We start from the raw sequence: 22,739 nt of genomic DNA, 5'->3' as shown, positions 1-22,739 counted from the left end.
CTTACCCTGAGCTTCGAAATTTCACATAGTACAAGAAATTTCACAATCATACAAGATTCACCTAGTACTTCATAATAGAACAAGTCTAAGAAAAAATGCAAAATTATAGAAGATCATCAGTTCCAGCCGTCAACCTAGCACACTGGCAAGTCAACCAGTAAACCATATCCTTAAATACAACATCTGTATGTATGAAATACCTCTAGGGACAGTGACTCAATCACTTCCCCAGGCAGCCAGTTTCAGTGGAGAATTCTTTCCTAATGTCTAATCTAACTTGAGTTAGTCACAACTTGTGTCCATTTCCTCTTGTTTTATTGCTTCTTATTAGGGGAAAATAGAGCAACATCCACCTCCCTACAACTTCCTATCAGCAAGCTGTAGAGAACAAAATATTGCAGTTTCCTTTACTACCAGAGAAGTCTTTGTGTTTTGTAGAAATAAGAAGTAAGACTGGACCTTTTTACCAGCAAAAAGATATGTTTGTCCATTTTTGCAAAACAGACACAATTTGCATATAAAACAGCCTACCTCTTGTCTGGGTAGAGGTTGGAAGTATGATGCTGTCAATACCACAAATTACTGTCCTTTTCCCTGCAAGTTACATGTCTACACAGTCTACAAAAATACATTAACTTATTCTGCTTTAGTTTACTGACTGCAGGGAAGAACTTATTTTCCCACCCAGAAGCAGTATGACTGTAAGAATGATTGTATGCTCAGACTAAAACACCTTGCTGAGACCGGGCTTATAAACGTCAACAGAGTACAACGCTAAAGTGGTCAACTTTTGCATCCATTGAATCTCTAAATTTCTCAGGTACTGAACTGCTTAGTCACCAAAGTACTACTTACTTAAATTATTATAATACATGGGGTTTCAGACTACTTCTCCATCTTCTGTACATTCATTTTGATGCACTTATGAGAGAAAACAATACATCTGGCATGATCAAAGTTAAGTACTGTAGTAAAGCTATAATCAAGCTCACTGTGTCCACACTAGCTTTTCAACTAGAAGCAATGTGTTGCTTCAGTGCAGCTCCCACCTTGATTGAATTAGTCACAGCTATTACTTCTCAAATGCAGCCATTCTACATTTGGAACTCAGGCAGGTACTGCAATATGGTTTCGTACTGACTCACATAGATATTAAAACCCTATTAGACCTTGACAGAACCCCTTAACTTGTGTTCTATTAGTACTATGGAGCTGCCCCAAGACACACATCTAAGAAAGGAATTTAAGCACAGGAACATTCAGTGTTTCTACAACTAATCTCTAGGCACTTTTGAGAGGATAAAAATGAAACAAAAGCCATATACCTACATTAAGCACTTGTACATGGCACTGATAGTGGCACCACTCATAATGAACAATAGAAAAACCTATCAGATTCATAAATTAAATTTATAAAAAAATACAGGGACTTAGGTGCCCCTTAGGTACATAAGCACTTGGGATGCATTATGAAGCTGATGGAGAAGGAAAAAGTTATTGAACACAGAACTCCTGAACTCAGAGTCCTTTTCCTAATAAGTAAAAGTTATGTTTTTTTACTGCTCATTTTGGATCATGTTTTCTGACTTAGACCAAAAGATGTCAGTGTAGAAGCCTAAATAGTAGTTCTGTAACCAAAATTCTGAAGACTGTCTCCAAAACTAAAGCGACAAGCTAAAGTTAGTATTTTATTCTTCATTCTGCCTCCACATGTATACATGGTGATTGCACTTTGGCTGTTTGTTGCTTGTAAAAAAACCTTGTATTTTTGCTTTATTGCTTATTAGTCAGCTCAAACACTATCAGCCATAATATTAAGGTAGGGACCATGGGGGAGTGAAAGAATAAAGAAGAGAAGCAAGTGCATTGCTTTTATTAGGTCCATAAGCTTCATGTTGAAATTAAAACCCTGGAGTTTCATCCATACTTTATGTGGTGGTAAGAATTAATACTTGTTGTTTGGTTTATACATCACAGTAGTTACATCAGTATACAAATGAACATACTATTTTGTCCACTTCTGATGCTTGTATAAAACAAAACTCTGAGAGCTAACATTACAGATTCTACCATATACAAAAAAGTTAACTTTCTTTTATGTGTTGAACATCTCAGAGGCACAGGTTATGCAGTGTATCACCTTTTTCATAGGTCAGTCATAATGGTAGCAAATTTTACTGCTAGACCTAAGTACTGATAGCAATATTTCATATGGACATTGTTATATTACTCCAGCTTTCAAAAAAGTTGAAATCCAGAGAAATTTCAAGGCTAATGAATTGGAATAAAGTTTTCCTAATGTTAAATGAACATCCTTAGAATAACAAAGATAACTACATAATATTCTTTCATGTCATATTAACTTTGAAAGTCGTGCTCCTATCTTGTTAAAGATAGAGAGGTAAACACACATGAATGCAAGACCAGTTGTTCCTTTCTCTGCACCCCTTTGCAAAATTAAACCCAGAGACCTGATAAATGAACAACTTGAGTGAAAAGGATTCAGTAGTTATTAAATGTAAAAAAATTCCAAACTATGTACAATCACTGTCTGATGTGAAGAGCAGTTATATACTGTATTTTACATATTTTCTGTCTTATAAGGTATTTTATAATGCGCCTTAATAAATTTAAGTGTTCTCCTTATACTGTAATGCTAAGTTTAAGACAACTGAAGTTACAAGAAAACTTAAAAGAAATGCACAAGAATAAATCCAGCTATATCCACCACATTTACATAGTATTTTTATTAGTATTTTTCATATTTAATTTTTCATACTTTTGAAATGAGTGTGAAAGAATCCAGCATGGTCTGTTATAAAGAGCACATTACTATTGGCAAAATTTACTTGGCTGTGTAATACACGTAACTAGAATAAAGACATTTTTAAGATCATATTTACTAAAACCGCATAATAACCCGAAAAAGACCCCATGTTTTAATTCTTCATTATAGCAAAACCATAATGGATAGGCATGAAAAAACATACACGAGAGTATACAGACTGAACTGTGATAAAGAGTAGATAGAAAGCAATCTTCCTCTCCCAGAGAGTATTACACTTACATTTAAGTGAAACTTCTGTTTCAAAGAAAAGGAAGAGGAAAATTAAACTTGCTATCCCAATCTGCTAAGATTAATAAATTCTGTGAATCCATCTTTCTCAATTTATTCTTTTTTTTTTTTTTTTAACTTGAATAATTCTTTTTTATTAGTGTTGAGAGGGACACGAGCAGTTTTAAGGAAAATAATTAACTCAGATAGAAAAAAGCTTTAGGAGAAAGCACATCTAAATCTATGGGCTGCATTATGATACATCAGACCTTTAATTACTAGCAACATAGTTCAGAAAAATGCCTCAGAAATTGATTACAAAATCACACCAAGTAATCTGACATCAAAATAAAAAAACCCACTTACTACTTCAGCAGTGATTTTACATAGACCAGAGAATTTTTCAGCTTCAGATATTTTTATTATAACAAATCTTTTACAAACCAAAAACTCTCTTTCAGGAGACAGAGGTGGTGTTGAAAGATGAACAGATATGCTACACTGCAATTAGAACACATTATAAGCACTGATAAACACCAGTTTTCAGAAATAACTCAACAGGCTCATCCTGCAAAACTTCCTGTAATTTAAAATATACCTTACCTTAACTAATAATAAACAGGATCAAATCTTGAAAGGTTTGCCACCTCTCTTTTATGCAACTTTTATATACTGCAGCAAAACATTTTTTAAAGTTTCATGCTATTTCAAAGATCTCTAAAATAGATGCTGTGAATAAACTGTGAGCTTTACTGTAACATTTTATACACAATAACTATTCATCTATGAATATACAATCACATTCAAGAAAACCTTTAGTGTTAGAGATTGAGTATGTTATGAACTTGCTCGTATATGATGTAAAAATAAATACTTGATGTAGTTGAATGCTGTAATTAAGACAAAGATTACTGAATTGAAACTTAACTGCAGTTTCTCTTAATACATTCTCATTCTTACCCAAAATGCAGCTGAAAAGAAAAATTATTTGAACATGTAATTCCCTGATTGATTAGGATGGCATTTTTCTTGAAAGTAATCAGGATGAAATGAATTAGTTTCTATGTCTACAAACCTGTATAGCTAATAATTTCATTTATTATATTATGTCTAAAGATGTTACATTCCTGATTAAAAAAATTCCTACTTTGACTAGTTTGTTATGTGGTAAAACTCAACTGACTCTCTAAAAAAACCCACAAAAGACTCAAAAACCAAGTTTAGAAATATCAACAGACTTCTGTTATTTGCACATCTTACCAGAAGTGATTTCAGATCATTATTAGATCATTATTTGTCACTGACATAGAATTCATCAAAATCAATTTATAGCTTTTATTATCTTTATGTACAAGGAGATGCATTTACCTCCTTTTGAATAATTATGCTGCACAGTTTTAAATATATATGGGTATGTTTAATATTAATTGTTTCTATTAATTGTTTTCTACACTTACACCTTTAATTTCTCTTTGAGAAAGGTGTCTTTTAATCTTTCTATATTAATGTTAATTTTTCGCCAACTTGAACATCCAATTATATGTATTTTTGATCTCTGATTACTGGAAAAGAACAGTATTCTAGACCACTAACCCATTCTCAACAGGAAAAGAAATCCAATTTTGATTTCTGCCTTCCATGTTTTCTCAGTAGTAAAACACTTTACTAAGCACTGAAAATTTAATTTTCATTTAAAGCTTATGCTTAGAAAATCCATTACTGAGCTTAGTCTTGTTAATTGCATTTCTTTAATGTGTTGCTTTAATCCAAATTTGCAAGGAATTACAACTGAAAATAAATTTTATGCCTTACCTCAGAAATATGCCAATGTGTACTTCAGTCAGACTTTACAAAATAGCTTTTGAATGACCCATCTTTTCCTTTTTTGCATTCCTTTATGAATAACAATACTGTAATAGAAACAGGTTAAACACTTCTCAATATGTTTTCAGACAAAAGTTACACAACCTCCATACCAGCACAATCATTGCAGTAGTTCTATCAACAGCCAAAATCGGAAAGTATTTCAGTATTCTTTATTAGCAAAAGTTTCCTACTCATTCAGCAGAAGGTTTGGGTGAGGAAAAAAACTACAGGATTCAAACCCTGAAACAGAATTTTAAAGTGACAAGGAAATTATAAATATATTTAACAAACTTCTGCTTTATATATCCTACGTCATAATATACAGGAATCTTCTTAGTAACAGCTTAAGGACATAATGAATCAATCATGACAGTTTTAATTATCAGTGGTTATTTTCATCCATATCAAACAATATTCATGAAACACCAAATAGGGTTAAGTGCTCAAGAGAACCGAGATTCCACAAAAGAGGTCAAACCTTTTCTTCTCTAGAAAGAGATTATAAAATTTGATTTGGTAATATTAAACTATAAATAAAATCCCGGAGGAGAAAATTTGGGAAGTTTTGAGATGTAGTGAGAATTTATGATATATATTTGAAGGGAATTTTGTATTATTGTATCAGAAACTATTTCATTCAGCTTTTTCATTATGAACTGTTTGTGACCTCATTTAAGGAAGATTTCACAAGATACTATCCTTGTCAGGATTAATTCGATTCAAGTGACACTTGGTGCACACTGCAGTGACTTAGGCTTCTATGTTGAAAGAATCTAGCTTTGGAGATTTACAGCCAAAGATTGAATCTAGAAGTTCACCATAAACCCACTTTATCATCAGACATTAGCTCACCAGATAGTTCCACACAGTAGAAAAAATACATGTAAGGTTTCATTAATTCTTCAGTGTGTGTGGCTCAATTTTAATGATATATGGCTTCAAGATGAACATTTCACTGTGGTCTGACTTTATTATCTACAGTTTACAGGAAGGTAAGTCTATAACTCCTACAAAAGACAGTCCTAAAGCAGTTTTACTTGTGAAGCTTCTTGCCTAACAGAGAACTTAATTTCTCTATCTCATTAATTAAAGGCGATTTTTTATTATAATAATAAAAATAACAAATAATTACAAGGTTTTCACATCATTTATTGAATTAAATAGACTACAGATCAAACACATCACCAGAAATCCCTTTGTATTTGACTGATCTAGACAGGAGAGACCTATGGCTCAAGGAAGGCCTGTCTCATTAACAGACTGTTCTTCTTGGATAAATCCATATGTAAAACTCCAGACCAGGCTTTCAAGTTCTCTCAGTACTCTGTGCATCTGTTATTTATTTAAATGTAATTAATTGCTCCTGACAAATTAGCCAAGCTGCTTCTATTTTACAGAAGATCTGTGGTTCCTGGATCCCATCTGAAAGTACTGTAAGGTATTTTGACCTGTCAAGTCCCAACAAGTCCACACTCAGATTTCAGAACGTACAACAGGTCTTGTAAGAAAAAACATTTAGGTATTTACTTATTTTATAATTTTTTTTTCTGGAATATTTACAGACTGATTTGTTAAAATAGCTAAGAATTTTTTTTCTCAGTATCTGTTAATTACACTGTGCATTTTTTGTGTGTCTATATATAGTTAATATCGGAGATTTTTGGAGTTTTATTATCCTACTGCACATAATTAGGTTTTTACTGTCTCCAATTCCCAATAAAAACATTCTGTCAGGAAAGGAATATTCAAGGATTTTTCACAAAGACTAGTAATACCTCCTCAGTGTTAAGCAAAAATTCATGATAGGTGTTTGATTGGTATTTGCTTTGCACTTTTCCTCTAGCAGAACTATAGCATCTGCAACAGAAACAAAAAGGGTATTGTCCCCAAAACTAAGAAAATGGATTTCTTATTTTATGTATTTTATGTATATTAGGGAACAAGTATACCTCTAAAACCTCTCCAAAACTTATTATACAAGCTGATATGAACTAAAACTCAAACAAATATTCAGGGAAAAAAATGCTGTACTCACAATCACACAAAACCTCAGATTATTTCTTATTGAATTATGTTGAACTAAAGTATTGAAATACAAAAGAAATATCAAAATTCAGAATTAGATTATCCATGCATATCATTTTCATTTAATATAAACATTTTCAAAGTTTCAAAAAGCTTCAGGTTTTGTTTTGTAGAGCATAGTATCTGCATTTCAGATACTACATAGAAGGTAAAAGTGAGATTACACAACTTTCTGGAAACCAAATACACATGCACACAGAAAAACTACTATAAAATCAGAAGCTATGGTAAAGATATTTAAATTTTATATGTAAAGTGCCTTCAACTTCTAAACAAACCTCAAATAATTAGGCATTAAACATCACTGATCTTCAATGCACCTTAGGTGCTTCTATAAAATTCCAACTCCAAAGTCTCTGGACATTAAGCACCTGTTTAACCCATCTTCTATATAAAGTATGTTTGACTCAAATTTTCCATAAATCCCTTCTGCCTAAGTGTTCAAATTTCATCTGTTTGTCTGCTAGGAAAGAGTATGCATTAAGAACATTGCTGTAGTTATCAGCACTCCTATATATATCCTCTGCAAATTGAAACCATATTGCTTTCTACAGGTCATAATTATCAGTGAAGTCACAGACATTGTAGACTAACAAAACCTATTATGTAAACACATAAGTTCACTCAGTAGAAAAAACCAAACAACTGACATACAGTTTTCATGTTAAGTGTGCCTATTATAGTCATGTTGGTACACTCACAATTAGAGCCCTGTAATCACGTACAGTATTTAACAAAACAAATAAATAAGATGCCTGCCTGTAACAAAAGGCTTTTAGAAAGAAAAGTGAAATAAATATGATGACAATTAACATAAAAGCTGATACTTAGAAGTAAGTACGTTTTGCAAAATATATTGTGCCTGAATCACAGTAGAGATGTTTAGCAATTTTCTCTTCTAAGAATGAAAGCATGAAAATGAAAAGGCATTTTTCAGAATATTTTAATCTTGAGCAACATTTGAATCATGGATATTTTCTCTTTCCTCTCCCACAAGCTTCATACCATCTGCAGAAGCTATCTCTATATGCATATTACAGCATGTTTATTTCAAGAAACCCTATTGTATCTGTTGCTAAAACACTAATCATTGCAGTAGTCCATTATTTTTGTTATGGGTTCAGCTGTTTAAAAGCAGAAGCACAGTGATTATTACCAGCATGAATCTGATTTTTTTAACAATTATTAACTATCCTCTCTCCATCACTTATGACTCCCTAGATAATATCTTTTCATGTCTTCATATAATCTTCCTGCCCTACAGTTACTAGAAAAAATACTAAGAACTGTATAGCTCTGTTTCTGTAAAACTTTATGTAAGAACATACTTAAGGTACTGAGGGTAGTTATAGGAACCAGAGCACAGAAAAGGAGTTCTCCATTTCACATCCTTCATGTTGCTTCTAGGACACAAATCATAGCAGAGCAGGGTAAATATTAATTTTTCCAAACTGGCAATTAAATTGTGCTGATGGATGGTCTTGCAATGAGAAGACTTACACTGGAATTCATGGACTGTGAGTTTAATTCCTGTTTATATCACATTCTATCTTGATAGGAAAACAAAAGCTATCTGTGAAAAAATTCCTCCATAGATGCTTTTTGGGATATTTCTTCAGGCGCTGACAGTTACCGAATTGGAACCCCTCATCTTTCCTCTCACACAAAATGATAAATTTATAATTTTGTTGTAGTTTTTAGGCTTATTAGCTCAAAGAAAGATGGCTGGTTAAAACACCCTAATTTTCACTACTACTTTATCTCATATAGTGCAGTTCACACTGGCCAGGATGGTAATTTTAAAACACAATCATATAAACAAAACTCCTCATTAAATATCAGCCTTACAGTAAATAAATCAAGCATTCTCTGACCCCTCATATCCATGGTATTAAAAAGCATGGAGAGTCTTCCTACAGCATTGACAAAATAAAGAGGAAATATAAATCAGTCAGGTGGGAATTAAAAAGTTACTGTTCAAAATAAGCTTGGTCTCCTTGCACTACAGACTTCTTTTGACTCCATGAACCCCCTGAGCTCTAGCTATTGTTATCTTCAGTGAATACTGCCAGACTTCAAGATCTTTGAAAGAAATTAAAATTCCTTCTATGTATGAACAATTGTTATCTGTCACATTCAAATCCCTCCACCATCAAGAGAAAAAAGAGAAACACGAGGTTTTTTCCTGCTCCTTGTCTCCTGAGTCAAGGAAAGGCAGCAGCACAGTCTCCTCCTTATACCATCCATATGGGGCAAAATTCATCTTGAGTCAGGGCATTTAAAGGGCAGCAGGGAAGACTGGAGAGGAAAAGTAGCTTATCTGTCCTTGCTTCCCCTGGAACACTGAAAGGATAATGTGCCTCCTCAATCCTTTTACTCTCAGCAATGTGGCAAAGTGAAAGGAAGTAGCTTTACACATTTTTCAGGAACCTTTTTACCTTGTATTTTGCAAACTGAAAATGGTGTATAAGCTTCTATAGTTATGGGTGAATAAGAAGAAAAAATTACAAAATGCAACTAATATGACAACAATTAATTTCTCTTTGCACATGTGCATGCTCTTCTGCAGTCCTATTTGGTGCTCTTTCAGTCTTACATTACTATTTTTACAAAATTTATGATTGTGGGGACATTTGCTAGGCTGTAGTTACTCTAAATCTCAAAAAGGCTTAATTGTTCACTGATGATGGGGCATAGTACAACACAACAGTACTTTCAAGTTTTGGAATCCAGTTAATTCACCTATAATGTCACTTCCTGTGGCATGAACATTACATTTCTAAGGGTAGTTACCTGTTTTAAAATCATATCATCAATGAAGACCTGTTCCCAGGAAAATGTAATTGATTTAACAGGATTTATTTGCAGTAGATTAAAAAAACTTTTGAAGCCACAGAGCCCTGCATAGATCACAGCTACTGATGGTTTCAAAGGGCAAGCATAAAGAGATGCCATCAGCAATAGAGGAAACACTTTTCTTAAAGTAGTATATCTAATTTCAAGCGCTGACAAGACTATTTTCTTCCAAGCCAGATGAGTGCATGAGAAGTAAAGGGCAGAATATATACAAGCCTGTAATACTATCTGTCTAAGGTCTGCAGCAACTGTATTTTTCTTTCACAAGAAGCCCATACATTTCCAAAGCTGTCTACAGTAATAGCTGTCTTATACTTTAAAGATGCAATGGATGTCTCAGACTTGGGATGACAGACCATTTACAAAAATTGCTCTTATATTATACAGCTGCTCTGGAAACTTAGAGGCATTTGTCTGGAAAAGCCAATCCATTTTTGATTATTTTTGACACTCTAATATGTGCAAGTTTAAAAATAAAAGAAATAAAGAAATCAGATGAAAAGTAAAGGTTTTGCAGTTCCACCTAAGCAAGGAAACAAGGGCCATATACTTCCAGATTAAGTTTTGCAACTTCAAAGGAGGACTAAAATGTTGAAGTTCGAACACTTTCACTTGCTCAGAAAGGTGTTCTAACAAAAATGCAAGCTCACTTTGAACTCACAAAAGTTGGAAAAATCCTTAAGTTCTCTGCTGGATTCTCAATATGGAGCTTGCACAATACTTGGCAGGAAAACATACACTTGCCAAAGTATTCTTCATGTTATTGAACAAAACCAACACTTCTGCAACTAGTTTATGAATTTAGTCCACTCACATATAAAGAAAGTTTAAGTAGGTTTCAACTCTTCGTATGTTCTTCATTCTTATAATAGGACCTTTCAAAAAGGATTAACCGTTTTATTTCATGAGCAATGAATGGAAATCAGTGTTGCCACATACAAGTTAAGAAATCAAATATTCATGCCTTTTAAAATATACATGTTTTATATGAATATTTTTTACATTTATATAATATAAATAATATAATATAATATTTATATATAATATATACATGTTATATGCTATGTATATAAATAAACATGCATTTATTTATATATATGTAAAATCATAGCTCTCATAACCTGGTAAGCACAAATTTGGATTTCTGAAAAGGAAAAAAAGAAAGAAAACTGTGAAAACATGATTTCTCAGGAGTGATAGCATTATCTCTCTGGAAACAAAACAGGAACTTCAAACTAATGGTGCAAACTTTTCCAGTTCTATGAACCATACTGACAACTTAATAATTCAATCCAATAGCCACTATTGTAGTCACAAAGGAATGTAAAATATTCACAATCTGAAATACTGTTTCCAGAGGAGTGGCTAAAAAATTATCAGAGAGATGGAGCACCTCCCCTGTGAAAACAGGCTGAGGAAGTTTGGGGTTGTTCAGCCTAGAGAAGAGGGGGCTTTGAGATGACGTCACAGCAACCTCCCAATATCTGAAGAGGGCTGACAAAGTCTAAGGTAGGGCTTTTTTCAAGGGTGTGTAGTGAGAGGACAAGGGGCAATGGTTTAAAATTTGAAGAGGGGAGATTTAGGTTAGACATTGGAGGAAATTCTTTACTATGAGGATTTTAAGACAATGGAACAGGTTGCCCAGGGAGCTTGTGGACGCCCCTTCCCTAGAAGTGCTCAAGGCCAGGCTGGATGGGGACACAAGTAACCTGGTCCAGTGGAACCCCCTTTCCCATGGGGAGGGGGTTTAGAATTCGATGATCTTTAAGGCCTTTTACAACCCTAGCCACTCCATGATTCTGATATCTTCTAACAAGTCTTAGACATCAATCTAATTTTCCTACTTAGAGTAAAAAATGAGTTAAGTAACATTTCTTCCACAAACGGAAATTTTTATCTTTACAGAGGAAAGATTTTTCTTAAAAAAAACATTGTGAAGAGGGAGTTTTTTGAGTTTTGATAACACAATGATGTTTTAGTTACTGTTGAGGAGTGCTTACACAGCAACAAGGTCTTTTCTGCTCTCACACTGCCTCACCAGCAAGTAGGCACAAAAGTTGCACAAAAAACTGCCATAAAGGTGGGACAGCTGACCCCAGCTGAATATATAGATAACTATTGTCCATTGCATGAGGGCTCCTTGGGCATCAGTTAGTTGGTGGTGATCAGTTGTTTTCATTTGTATTGCTTGTTTTTTTTACATTTTATTTTTGTCTTATTGCGTTTGTTTCGTTTTTCAGTTTCTTCCTCTTTGTTCCATTTTAAAAATTACTCTTATTTCTTTTTAGTGATCAAACTGCTATTTGTTTCTTACTCTTATCCTTTAAATTCCTTCCTCATCCCACTGCAGGGAGTGAGCAACCAGATGTGTGGTGCTTAGTTCCTGGGTTAGATCATAACAATGATAAAGCTTTAAACTGAGAAGCAGGAACTTTTTACACCTACAGAAATGAAAGAATGCCAATGTTTTCTAGAATTTGAACAAGTAATATATGAAATCAAACAAACATATTTTCCAGTCTGCAGGGTACAGGCCTTTCCAGGTTCCAAACCAGTTTATATTTTGAAAATTTATAAATGGTAGCAATTCAAAAAGCTAACCAGTAACAAGATCTTTATGTTTGTTTCAATAGTATCTTTACAAAACAAATGTGATAAACCTGCTGAAGTTCTGCCAAATTAATTAAGAAAGACACTTATGATCAATTGAGTCTCACAGAATCGAAAGTACAAAACGCAGGCCAGTACACCACATCTACTAAAACACTCCTGCAGAGGTTTTAAATGGACACTTGATTCTTTTAACTATTTTATGCCTCTTATTAATTGTATCTTCAAGATAGTATTAAAAAAGAAGTATCTGGTTTAGCTTCAAGAGCACCTTAGCATTCTATTTTACTTGAAAAAATATCTAAAAACTGTGACATGAAGAGTATTTTTGTTGTTAAAAAAAATCTCATACATTCTGTAATGAAATGGTGAAATAAGTGGGAGGTGACAATTAATTTTTACATGGAATCACAGAACTGTCATGGTTGGAAAAGACCTCTAAGATCACTGCATCCAACCATAAACATTCCCCTCCCCAACAAAATAAATGAAATACATTTATCTATATCTGTAAAAATGTTCATAAGAAAGGTTCTCAATTTAATAGCTGCTTAAAATAATTTTCATTAAGACTGTAACCAAACCCCACGGTAAATGTTTAATTAACTACAGAAGGAGCCAATTAAAAATATGGAATTAAAGAGTAATCTTCTCCCATAACTGTGATTCTCTTTTTATAAGCTACATGATATAGCTAATGATTTTAATCTGCTCTTGCTCTAGCCACGACATTTATAAAGTATACTCAAGATCACATGCAATGTACATTAATTAGTACTATTCATAGTAACTGTTAGATATCTTGATTATCCAATTTAATTTAAAAAGCCCTACTGTTTTATTTTTATGGATTTATTTTCCATGGTTTATTCTTTATAGCACAAAAAATATAATTGTTAAGCAGAAACACAATTTTTTGTAGTTGTTGTTCAAAGACTTTAGTCTTTGAACTAGTGTTTAAAGCAATGTTTAAAACAACCCCAAAACCCAATAACCCCGAATTCCTTGCCAGGCTAAGCTGTTACAGGAAAAAAAAAAAACAAACCAAACCAAACCAACCAAACAAAAAAAATCCCCAACCAACATAAAAACAAAGAACCAACATTCTGCAGAGTGTCTTTTTAGAAAAGTAGCTTTTTGTTTAAATATCTGAACTCGCTAAAAAAATAATTAATTTATGGCTCTGTCTCTTTGCCAGAAATAAAAGAACAAAAGAAACAAAATTAAGTTTTGTCATAATTAGTTATTTTTTTTTCAGATACTAAGCTGGCAAAGAAACCTGGAAAAATTAAGGTCTATTAAAATTAAGCCATGGTATTGGAACAGAACATCTAATCTAAGTCTCGAAGAAGGAATCTTGTTTGTAGGTTTATTATTGGAAAAGGACTATGAGTACATATTACCAATGTTCAGCAATGTGCTCTAGTTCCTCTCTTAATAAACACTGAACTTAGAATTTTAAAGTCCATAAATGTTTTAATTATATTTCAGTACTTCAGATTTTTAAGAATCAAGATCTTGATCTTTGATTCATTAATCCTTAACGTACTAGACCTGTCATGTCTCTCAGACACTTTCTTTCATATCTCACTTTTAGTAAGGGTGTCAAAAATCCCAGAAGCCAACCTTTCACCAAGCAAGATTTAAGAACAGAGCAATTTCCTAGCATGAGAGAGCTTCCACAGCTTCCTTCATTTTTCCATGAAGAATAACCTAGGCCTAGTCCATGAAGCCTGTAGTTAAAAATATATCTCTCTGCATTTTCCACAACACCAATAATTTGCTGAAAAAAAAGATTTTGGAAGGGGGGGGGGGCGCGCAGGTCACTTCTGATATCAGTCTGAGGTCAAAGGAAGTATGACAAATACAAATATAAATATTGTAAACATAATCAGGTCTCAGCTGCTGAACTGACGAAGACACTGTAATTACAAAAAATAAATCACATGCATTTGCAGCAGAATGTTCTGAACAATAATTCATTTATGATCATTAGCTACAGTTTTGTGGGAATATATATGTGTTCTTTTTGCTCACACAGTATGTCAACAACTGACCTATATATATATATGATCATATTTATTTATTTATTTTTAATACACAAATCTTATGTAATGGAACATGTGGAGTTCTGTCTTATTGATGAATCCTTCAACAGCATAGTTGAATTACAGTTTTTTTAGGTGGAAACCAAGGAGGTTTGGATTTGACCCCGATTTAGGTTCACCACTAATGAATTAAAGTTCTTGTATACCATTCTAAGAATCCTGAAAAAGTCTGTCATGCTTTGGGGAGTTCAGAAAGAAATGTTTTTGCAGGAGACACAAAGTGTTTCCCCATAGAACATTAGGAGAATACCAGTGGCTCACAGTGCATTGTCAGTGCTTTCATGCAGTTGAGGTTTTCGTATAAATATTTATGTGTAAATTATGATAATGCTTAGCATGGATGCTATACTTCTGTGGCTATGAATCAAATATGAACTTAAAGTAGTGCAAAAGTCTTATGTGAAATAAAAGATTCTGAGCACACATAGTACATGTGTGTTAATGTATTTGGAATAGTTAATTCAGTCTTCCATTTTTTTACACTTTTGCACCTTCCTGATTAGAAGCCTAGTATAATGACTTCTTCCATACTTAGAGCTGTAAAATGTGTTCATGTTAAAATTATGTGCCATGAAATAAAACAAAAGTGTAAAGAACATCTTTCAGGCAAAATAAAAGAACAGTTGCCAGGTTTAACCTCTAAAAACAAAACAAAAAGCCATACAACAAAAAATTGTGGCTTTGCTTGGATTTGGCATAAAAGTACTGTAATCATTACTAAACTGTACAGTTTGGCAATAAAAACATCAAATAAATATTGTAAAAATCAGTCTACAAGCAGTTACCTTTAAAATAATAAATGAGGTATATTTTCTCTTGTGTATAAGTTAATAACACAGAAAGTATAAAATGATGCAGCCCACTGAAGTGATTTCCTTATGTGTGAGAAGAAGATGAATTTTTAATTGGTACCAGAAATCTAGTTTACCATGGGGTATAAAATGAGCACCTCTGGAGAGCAGTTGCTATAATGAAACACAATGTTTTGGTGACATAAATGACACCTAAAAATGTATTCCTAAAAAAGTGAAAAAAATAAGATACTGATCCAGTTGCAATAAAAGTGACAGTTTTGAACACCCAATTGAAGTTGCATATAATAAAATGAGGAGAAGGCAAAACAGCTTCTGAAGAGGAAATATGTGCCTTGCAAATTTAATAGAATTCTTTGAAATGCTCAATAAGCACAGAGATAAGGGAGAGATGCAGTCAATACAGCCAGTTTGAGATTCCAAGAATTGTCCGACAAGGTCAATAACTAACAAGTCTTGGAGAAAGAAAGGTGTCACATCGAAGGGTGGAAGGACTGTACATAAATAAATACCAAGCTAAAGAATAGGAGCCATAATACAAGAATAAATGACCACCATTGTTGATGTTGTTCTGTTTAATAGTTCCACATATGTCTCACAAATCAGGTAAATTGGCCAGTGATTAATTTATTGATTTAATGATTGTATTCAAATATACTGAGTACTAAATTTGAGGCAAGAGTTTTCACAAGAGCCTTAACTGTCTGATTAAAAAAAAGACAAGAAATGAAAGTCAACATGCATAAATGTAAAATTACACACATGAGAAGAAAAAAAAAAAAAAAAAAACACAATTTTATGAACAACGAATTACCTACTATCACTCAGAAACTTCCTGTGAAAATATCAGCTTACAGCTCAGTAGTCATCAAGAATGCAGACTGGATTGTAAGGATAACTAGAGAAGTAATCAAAAGAGAAGTGATCAAAAAATGAAGTATAGAGAAATTATGATATACACACTTCTAAAATAATGTTAAATTTACATCATAAGTTCTTCTCACAGAGTGTGCACTGGGCCTCCAGTACAGAGAATGGTGAAAAAGATATACAATGAAACAAAATGACTTCTATGAGAAACAACCAGGTAGAACAGGACTTCAATAGTAATAACACCTATCAAGGAAGGTTATTCTGCAAATTAAAAGTTGCATGTAACACTGGAAATTGAGAAAATGTTCTCTTTCTAGAAGAAGAAAGCTTCATATAAAAGTGACCCATAAAGACAGGAAGCTGAGGTGCAGATAGTGAAAATGTCGGTGGATATTCTTAAGAAGTGCCAGTAAAAGCCTGGATTTTGCTCATGGTCTTTTCCAGATAGCAATCATAGAATCATAGATTAGGCTGGGATGGAAGGGACCCTGAAGATAATTTAGCTTCAACTCTCCTGCATGAGCAGGGACACCTCCCATTAGGTTGCTCAAAGCCCCATCCAACCTGGGAGGAGGCATCCACAGCCTCCCTGGGCAACACATTCCACCATCCCACCAATCCAACAGTAAAGTAGTTATGCCTAATATCTAACCTGGGCCCCTTCTGGTACTGGAAAGGAGATGTAAGATCTCCAGAGAGCCTCCTGTTTTCCAGGATGAGCAACCCCAACTGTGTCACCCTGTGTTCACAATACTGAACAAAAGCTGTGGACACCCTCCCTTTTTGGAAGTGTTTGAGTACAGGTTGGATACAGCTTTGAGCCCATGGTCTAGTGGGAAGTGTCCCTGCCCATGTCAGGGAGGTTGGAACTAGATGATTTTTCATGTCCCTTTGAACCCAAAGCATTCTGTGATTCTCTTTTTAAGGGTTTCGTTAGCAAAGCAACTCCATCTAATCTGCAATATTCTGCAGAGCTTGAGTTCATGTCTGTTTCATGTATTTACTGTTACTGAAGGTAACAGAACTACCCAATCAAACAGTTTGCAGTCTCCCAAGATGAACAGCAGGACCTTAGTTGAAAAGACTGCAATGGTACAAAAAATAATAGGAAAACTGGAAATTTGAAACTTAACAGTATAACAGGAAGGACTCAAAAAGCTATTTAATTTTCAAAAGAATACAAAAAAAACTGTAACTGTTTTTATTTTTCAGAAAGCACTCCAGAAACAAGTTCCTGTTACCCATTACTCTTTCACAACTGAGAAGTAATTACCTAGTTTGGTTATTATCAGTTTCATTATAGCTTTCACAACACTTCTATTTTTCTTCTTTCTTTTTGTTTAGTGTTTTTATTATTTAAAAGAATGAAAAAATGTTCTACATGTTAGATTTATCCTAGTGAATATATATATACAGAATGCTTCTCAGGTAATTAGTTGGGTAGCTCCACTTCTGCTACATGCCAGTGCTGTAGCTCTGCCTCAGTGTTCTTATCTTTCCCAAAGAAACCTAAAAAAAACAAACCTACCTCACTGAAAATTATTTCCAGGTTCTGCTTTCAAAGAACACAAGCACATCTGCAATGAACATCTACTGTGGAGTCAAAGAAAAAACTACTAATTCTGTCTTAAGAAAATACAGCAGGGGGTGAATTGTTTGCATAACAAATGAAAAATATATCAAACAACTGCTCATTAAGCAAGTACTGCCAATTTCATGAATCAAATAAGGCAGGATCTTACAGAAAAAAACACAGCATATAATTAACCAACTGAATTATGATATACTGCACACAAATGAGACGACCAAATTAAAATACTGCAAGAAGTCTCTTGTTTTGCTTTTTTTAAAATTTTCTGAATTGCCTGCTTAATCTTTCAATCCAACAGTATTGTCTAAAAATAGACTAGCTTGTTCTTTTTAGCAAATTATAATCTTTGCTTCATTTTCTATTAACTAGCATTTACAGATTACCTCAATTACAATACAGAAAATGCAGGAAAAGAACCACATTTACTATATGTAGCTTTAGTAACCAAAAATGTCTTAATGGGAGCTTTATTCATCAAACAACTGTGCCTGCGGGTGGGGCTGAACACAGTTTAAGTGCTGCCATGCTGAATGCTGTAGATCATCTGAGAGACCTATACTGGTTTCAGAGGTATGACATACACCCATGGAAGACCCATGACTTTCTCGTACTGCAGCATATTGTTAGATCCTCTACCTATTTACTTATGTTTAAACAACAAAATACAACCATGGCTGTACAAAGCTAAATTCATGTATCCATCTTCTTACTTAAATTAACAATCAGAAAATCACTATGTTTGTCAGTAGAAACCATAAGGACCTGCTGTTCAAGTCTCTTAATATGCTGTCTTTCTTTATGGCAAACTCACAATCATTAGCCTTTCCTTCATACTTCCTCTGTGTACTTCTTTGGATTGCAGTTTGGTCTCTCAAAGGTGCCATATGCAGCAAGCACCATTCTGGAAAGGGACAGCACCATTTGCCAAACAGCATAACATTCTCATAAAAACTGATAAAATCACTACAGGCACAGAAAAGCAAACCAGCTGTCAAGTGTAAATAAACTGCATTTATTCTGAATTAAAAAATTTAATCTCCAGCTAAAGATCTTGCCTACAGTTCATTTTCTACAATGCATATACACAGTGACTGGAAATGTTCTCCCTGGTCCGTTGCTTCTCTTGTATTAATAGCTAACAGTTCAATATGAATAGCTACAGCTCAAGTAGAACCAAGCATGTAAGAAAAGGACTGGCAGCATATCCACCTGAGTTTATATTTGGATCTACCACTAAGCAAAAATTCCTATGAAAAATCAAGTAAACAAACAAACAAACAACAAAAAAACCATGAGGACAATAATACTTCTAAAATTTATCTTGAGACCAACGAATCAAAGCTGTCCTAAATATCAGTGCAAAATGTTCTTAATATTCAAGATAATGTAATCTTGAATAGAAGACTCTATTTTTATACATTTCTAAATAAAGGCCATTTTGGTATTCACTAGAGGCACTACTGTTACAGATACATGGTATCCCCCAAACTAAGTATTAACTGGGTCTAAAAAGGTGGGATAAATTTTGCATGAACTAAAAGAATTCTGATTTTATATTGTTTTAGAAAATTTGGCTCACATCTTTGCCAAGAAAGCATTTTGAAACTTTTGAATGTAATCTCATGAAGCAGGCAGTGTCTTCAGAAAACACACAATCTTCACAATGTAGCTTTAAACAACTTCCCAAACTGTCATTCAAATTTTTCAATGTTTTGTGCTACAGTCACTTGATCTCTTACATTATCAGTTCCGTGTCCGTATTGTTTGAAACAGCACTGCAGGCAGCCTTAATCCCCTGCAACAATATAATCCTCTTGCTCTAGTGCCTGGAGGATGTCATCTACAATATTTTGGTTTGGTTTTACTGCTGCAGCACGCACTGCTCTCCACCTTCTCTTACACGTCTATTCTCAGTCCCTCAGGAATGCTGAATAGTTCTAGTACGAGACTAAACTGACAGTTTTTCCATAATCCTCTGCAAACCAGCTGTGCTTCCCATCAGGAAATGCACAAATGCAGACAACAGAGGTGCTTTGAATCTCAGGCAGTGCTCAGGACAGAAACTGAACTCTTTCCCTGTAATTGAGTAGCTGCAGTTTACCAGGCTCAGCTAAACAGACTGACAACTATTTATTTGAAAGACTGCTCACTCAGTGCCACTAAATCTACTCAAATTATGTAGCTTTCCGGTGATTTCCATGTACAGGTGTGTTCAAATACTGCATTACTACCTTGGTGACCAAAAAGCTGTAATATCACCATGAATTTTTGAGGTTAAGAAAGTATAAGTTAATTTGATTTTTTTCTCATTCTATTTGAAAATGGGGTTTTCTTCCACCTATGCATGGCTTCAAGGTTAAAAATTTGCACATATTCAGTGAGAAATCTAATTGTTAATCCAGGGCAGATTCATAAAGAGTACTAAAAACTGAAACTTGACACTAAATGTCTACTGAGGCTATTGTAGCTTTAAACATTTGAGAGCCTGAGACTGACCTGGACAATATCTACTTAATGTGTAGTATCTTTTCTTAAATGTTGACAGGGCAATTACATAGAAAGCTCTGTTTGAATTATTCCATTTTCAAATACTACCACATTGTGCATAATACTTGTTAGAGCATATTATACTCTTCTCTAACCACACAGCATCCAACATTACATCCAAAATTACTGGCTTCACAGTTTATTCTCTTAATGAAAAAAACTGAGTGAAATCTATGTGTACTTTTTGGAATTAAATGTCATAGAATTTACATGCTACCAAGTTAATGGATTTTGGAATTTTTCTATCCAGCCTACATTTGAACATATTATATATTGGGAAAATAAAATTTGCTCTAGATGCACATGACTAGCTCATTTACCCTTTCTCAAATGTCTTTACCCACTTTCCCTTTCAGCTTACCCCCCTTTCCTAGATGCAGACAGTTTAGATCACAGGCACTTCATGGTCACATGATTTTAAGTTTCCCTATGATGACTGTAGATTTTAGACACTAAGCCCACTTAGGCATACTCTATTTTAGTCTGAACATTTCTTAGCTCGGCATAAATTTATATACCAGATGCCTCCTTATAATTAACACTTTGGGATTTGGGAGCTGTAGATTTTTCTGGTTACAAACTCCATAAAACCGGCATCTGTGATTTATGCTTCCAACTTACTTTTAATATATTTACATAATCTGTTCAATATAAGAAGAGATCATAAACTATCCTTATATATTTAGAAGCAAATTCCACAGAGGTAAACCAAGTAAAGGAATCCTTTAAGATTCTCTTTTACAGTGATAGTTATTTTAAAACATATACAATAAAATCTTTACAGAACAAAAATAAATTTTAGCATTACAGAATCATGTACTTTGGAAAAGATCCTTAAGATCATCAAGTCCAACTGTTAATCTAGCACTGTCAAGTCTACCACTAAACTATATCCCCAAGTGCCACATCTACATGTCTTAAATACTTCCAGGGATGGTGACTCCACCACTTCCCTGAATAGTCTGGTTCCAGTGTTAGAGTGAAGAGTTTCTTCACTTTTTCATGAAGAAATTTTTCCTAATATTTACTATTAATCTCCCTGGATACAACAGTGCTAAGACTGTTTCCCTCACATTTTATTACTTGATACTTGGGAAAAGCGACCAACAACCACCCTGCTACAACCTCCTGTCAAGTAGTTGTACCCAGTGGTAAGATCTTCCCTCAGCCTCCTTTTCTCCATGCTAAAAAAATCTCAGTTCTCTCAGTCTCTCCTCACAGGAATTTTTCTCCAAGTTGTTCACCATCTTAACCGCTCTTCTTTGGACACACTTCAGTATCTCAATGTCCTTCTTGTAGCAAGGAGCCCAGAACTGAACAAAGGATTAAAGATACAGCCTCACCAGTGCTGAGTACAGGGGCATTATCACTTCCCTAGTCCTGCTAGCTACACTATTTCTGATCCAAGCCAGGGTGCTGTTAGCCTTCTTGGCCACCTGCTGGCTCATATTCAGCTGTCTGTTGATCGACATCCCCAGGTCCTCTTCTGTTGGGTGCACTCAATTACCTTGTCCAGATCACTGATAAACATATTGAAGAGAACTGGTCCCAACATGGAGCCCTAAGGAAATGTCTTTTTTCCTCTGAAAGGAAAAAAAAACAAAACCCTTAGTATTTGCTCAGGAAATCTGACATACTAAAAAGCATGTTCAGAAACTGAACATTCTTAACCTTTCTCTGACACCAGAACTTTGCTTGTAATTTTGAATTTCCCCATTGTGGCTAGGAACATTTCAGGAAATAGTCTTTGTTTCAAAAGGATTGGTAAAGCAGAGCACACATGTGGAACAGCATGAATGGACTTCATATTGATATCAGTGTCATGGTTATTTCCTCCACCCTGCACAGGAGGAAATTCCACTTGCATACATGCACATTCAGTGTTTTATCTCTGGAGGACACACATAGCTCTGCCCTGAAACACCTCCCAGGGTCATCCAGTTAATCAAACTGATCATACTGAGGGATAAGGTCTGCTTGGTGCTCTGAAGGATCTCAAGAGGAGAGATGAGCAGGAATTGCTCAGGAGAGTGAAGATAGCCTGAGGCTCTTTCTCTTATCTCCTTCTTTGTCTCCTGGTAAATCCAGGAACAGCAGTAAACTTGCTGCCTGAGCTCCACATGGGACTCCTCAAAATAACCTGATTTTTTCCTATGGTCCCTGAATCATGGATAATTAATCAGCACTCCACTTGCTGCCCTGGACTCAGATGATTAAATCTAAATAGTCACAACACATTTGTCCAAGAACTTCAAAGTATTCATAAATTGTTCATTCTATGTGGTATTAATTCTATTTCCATTAAGGGCTGAACCCCCACTGACTACTAAGGAGGT

This window comes from Heliangelus exortis, chromosome Z (genome assembly GCF_036169615.1).
Source record: "Heliangelus exortis chromosome Z, bHelExo1.hap1, whole genome shotgun sequence".
In the NCBI taxonomy this organism is placed as follows: domain Eukaryota; kingdom Metazoa; phylum Chordata; class Aves; order Apodiformes; family Trochilidae; genus Heliangelus; species Heliangelus exortis.
The sequence above is the reverse complement of the archived record's forward strand: the minus strand, read 5'-3'. Positions refer to the sequence as shown.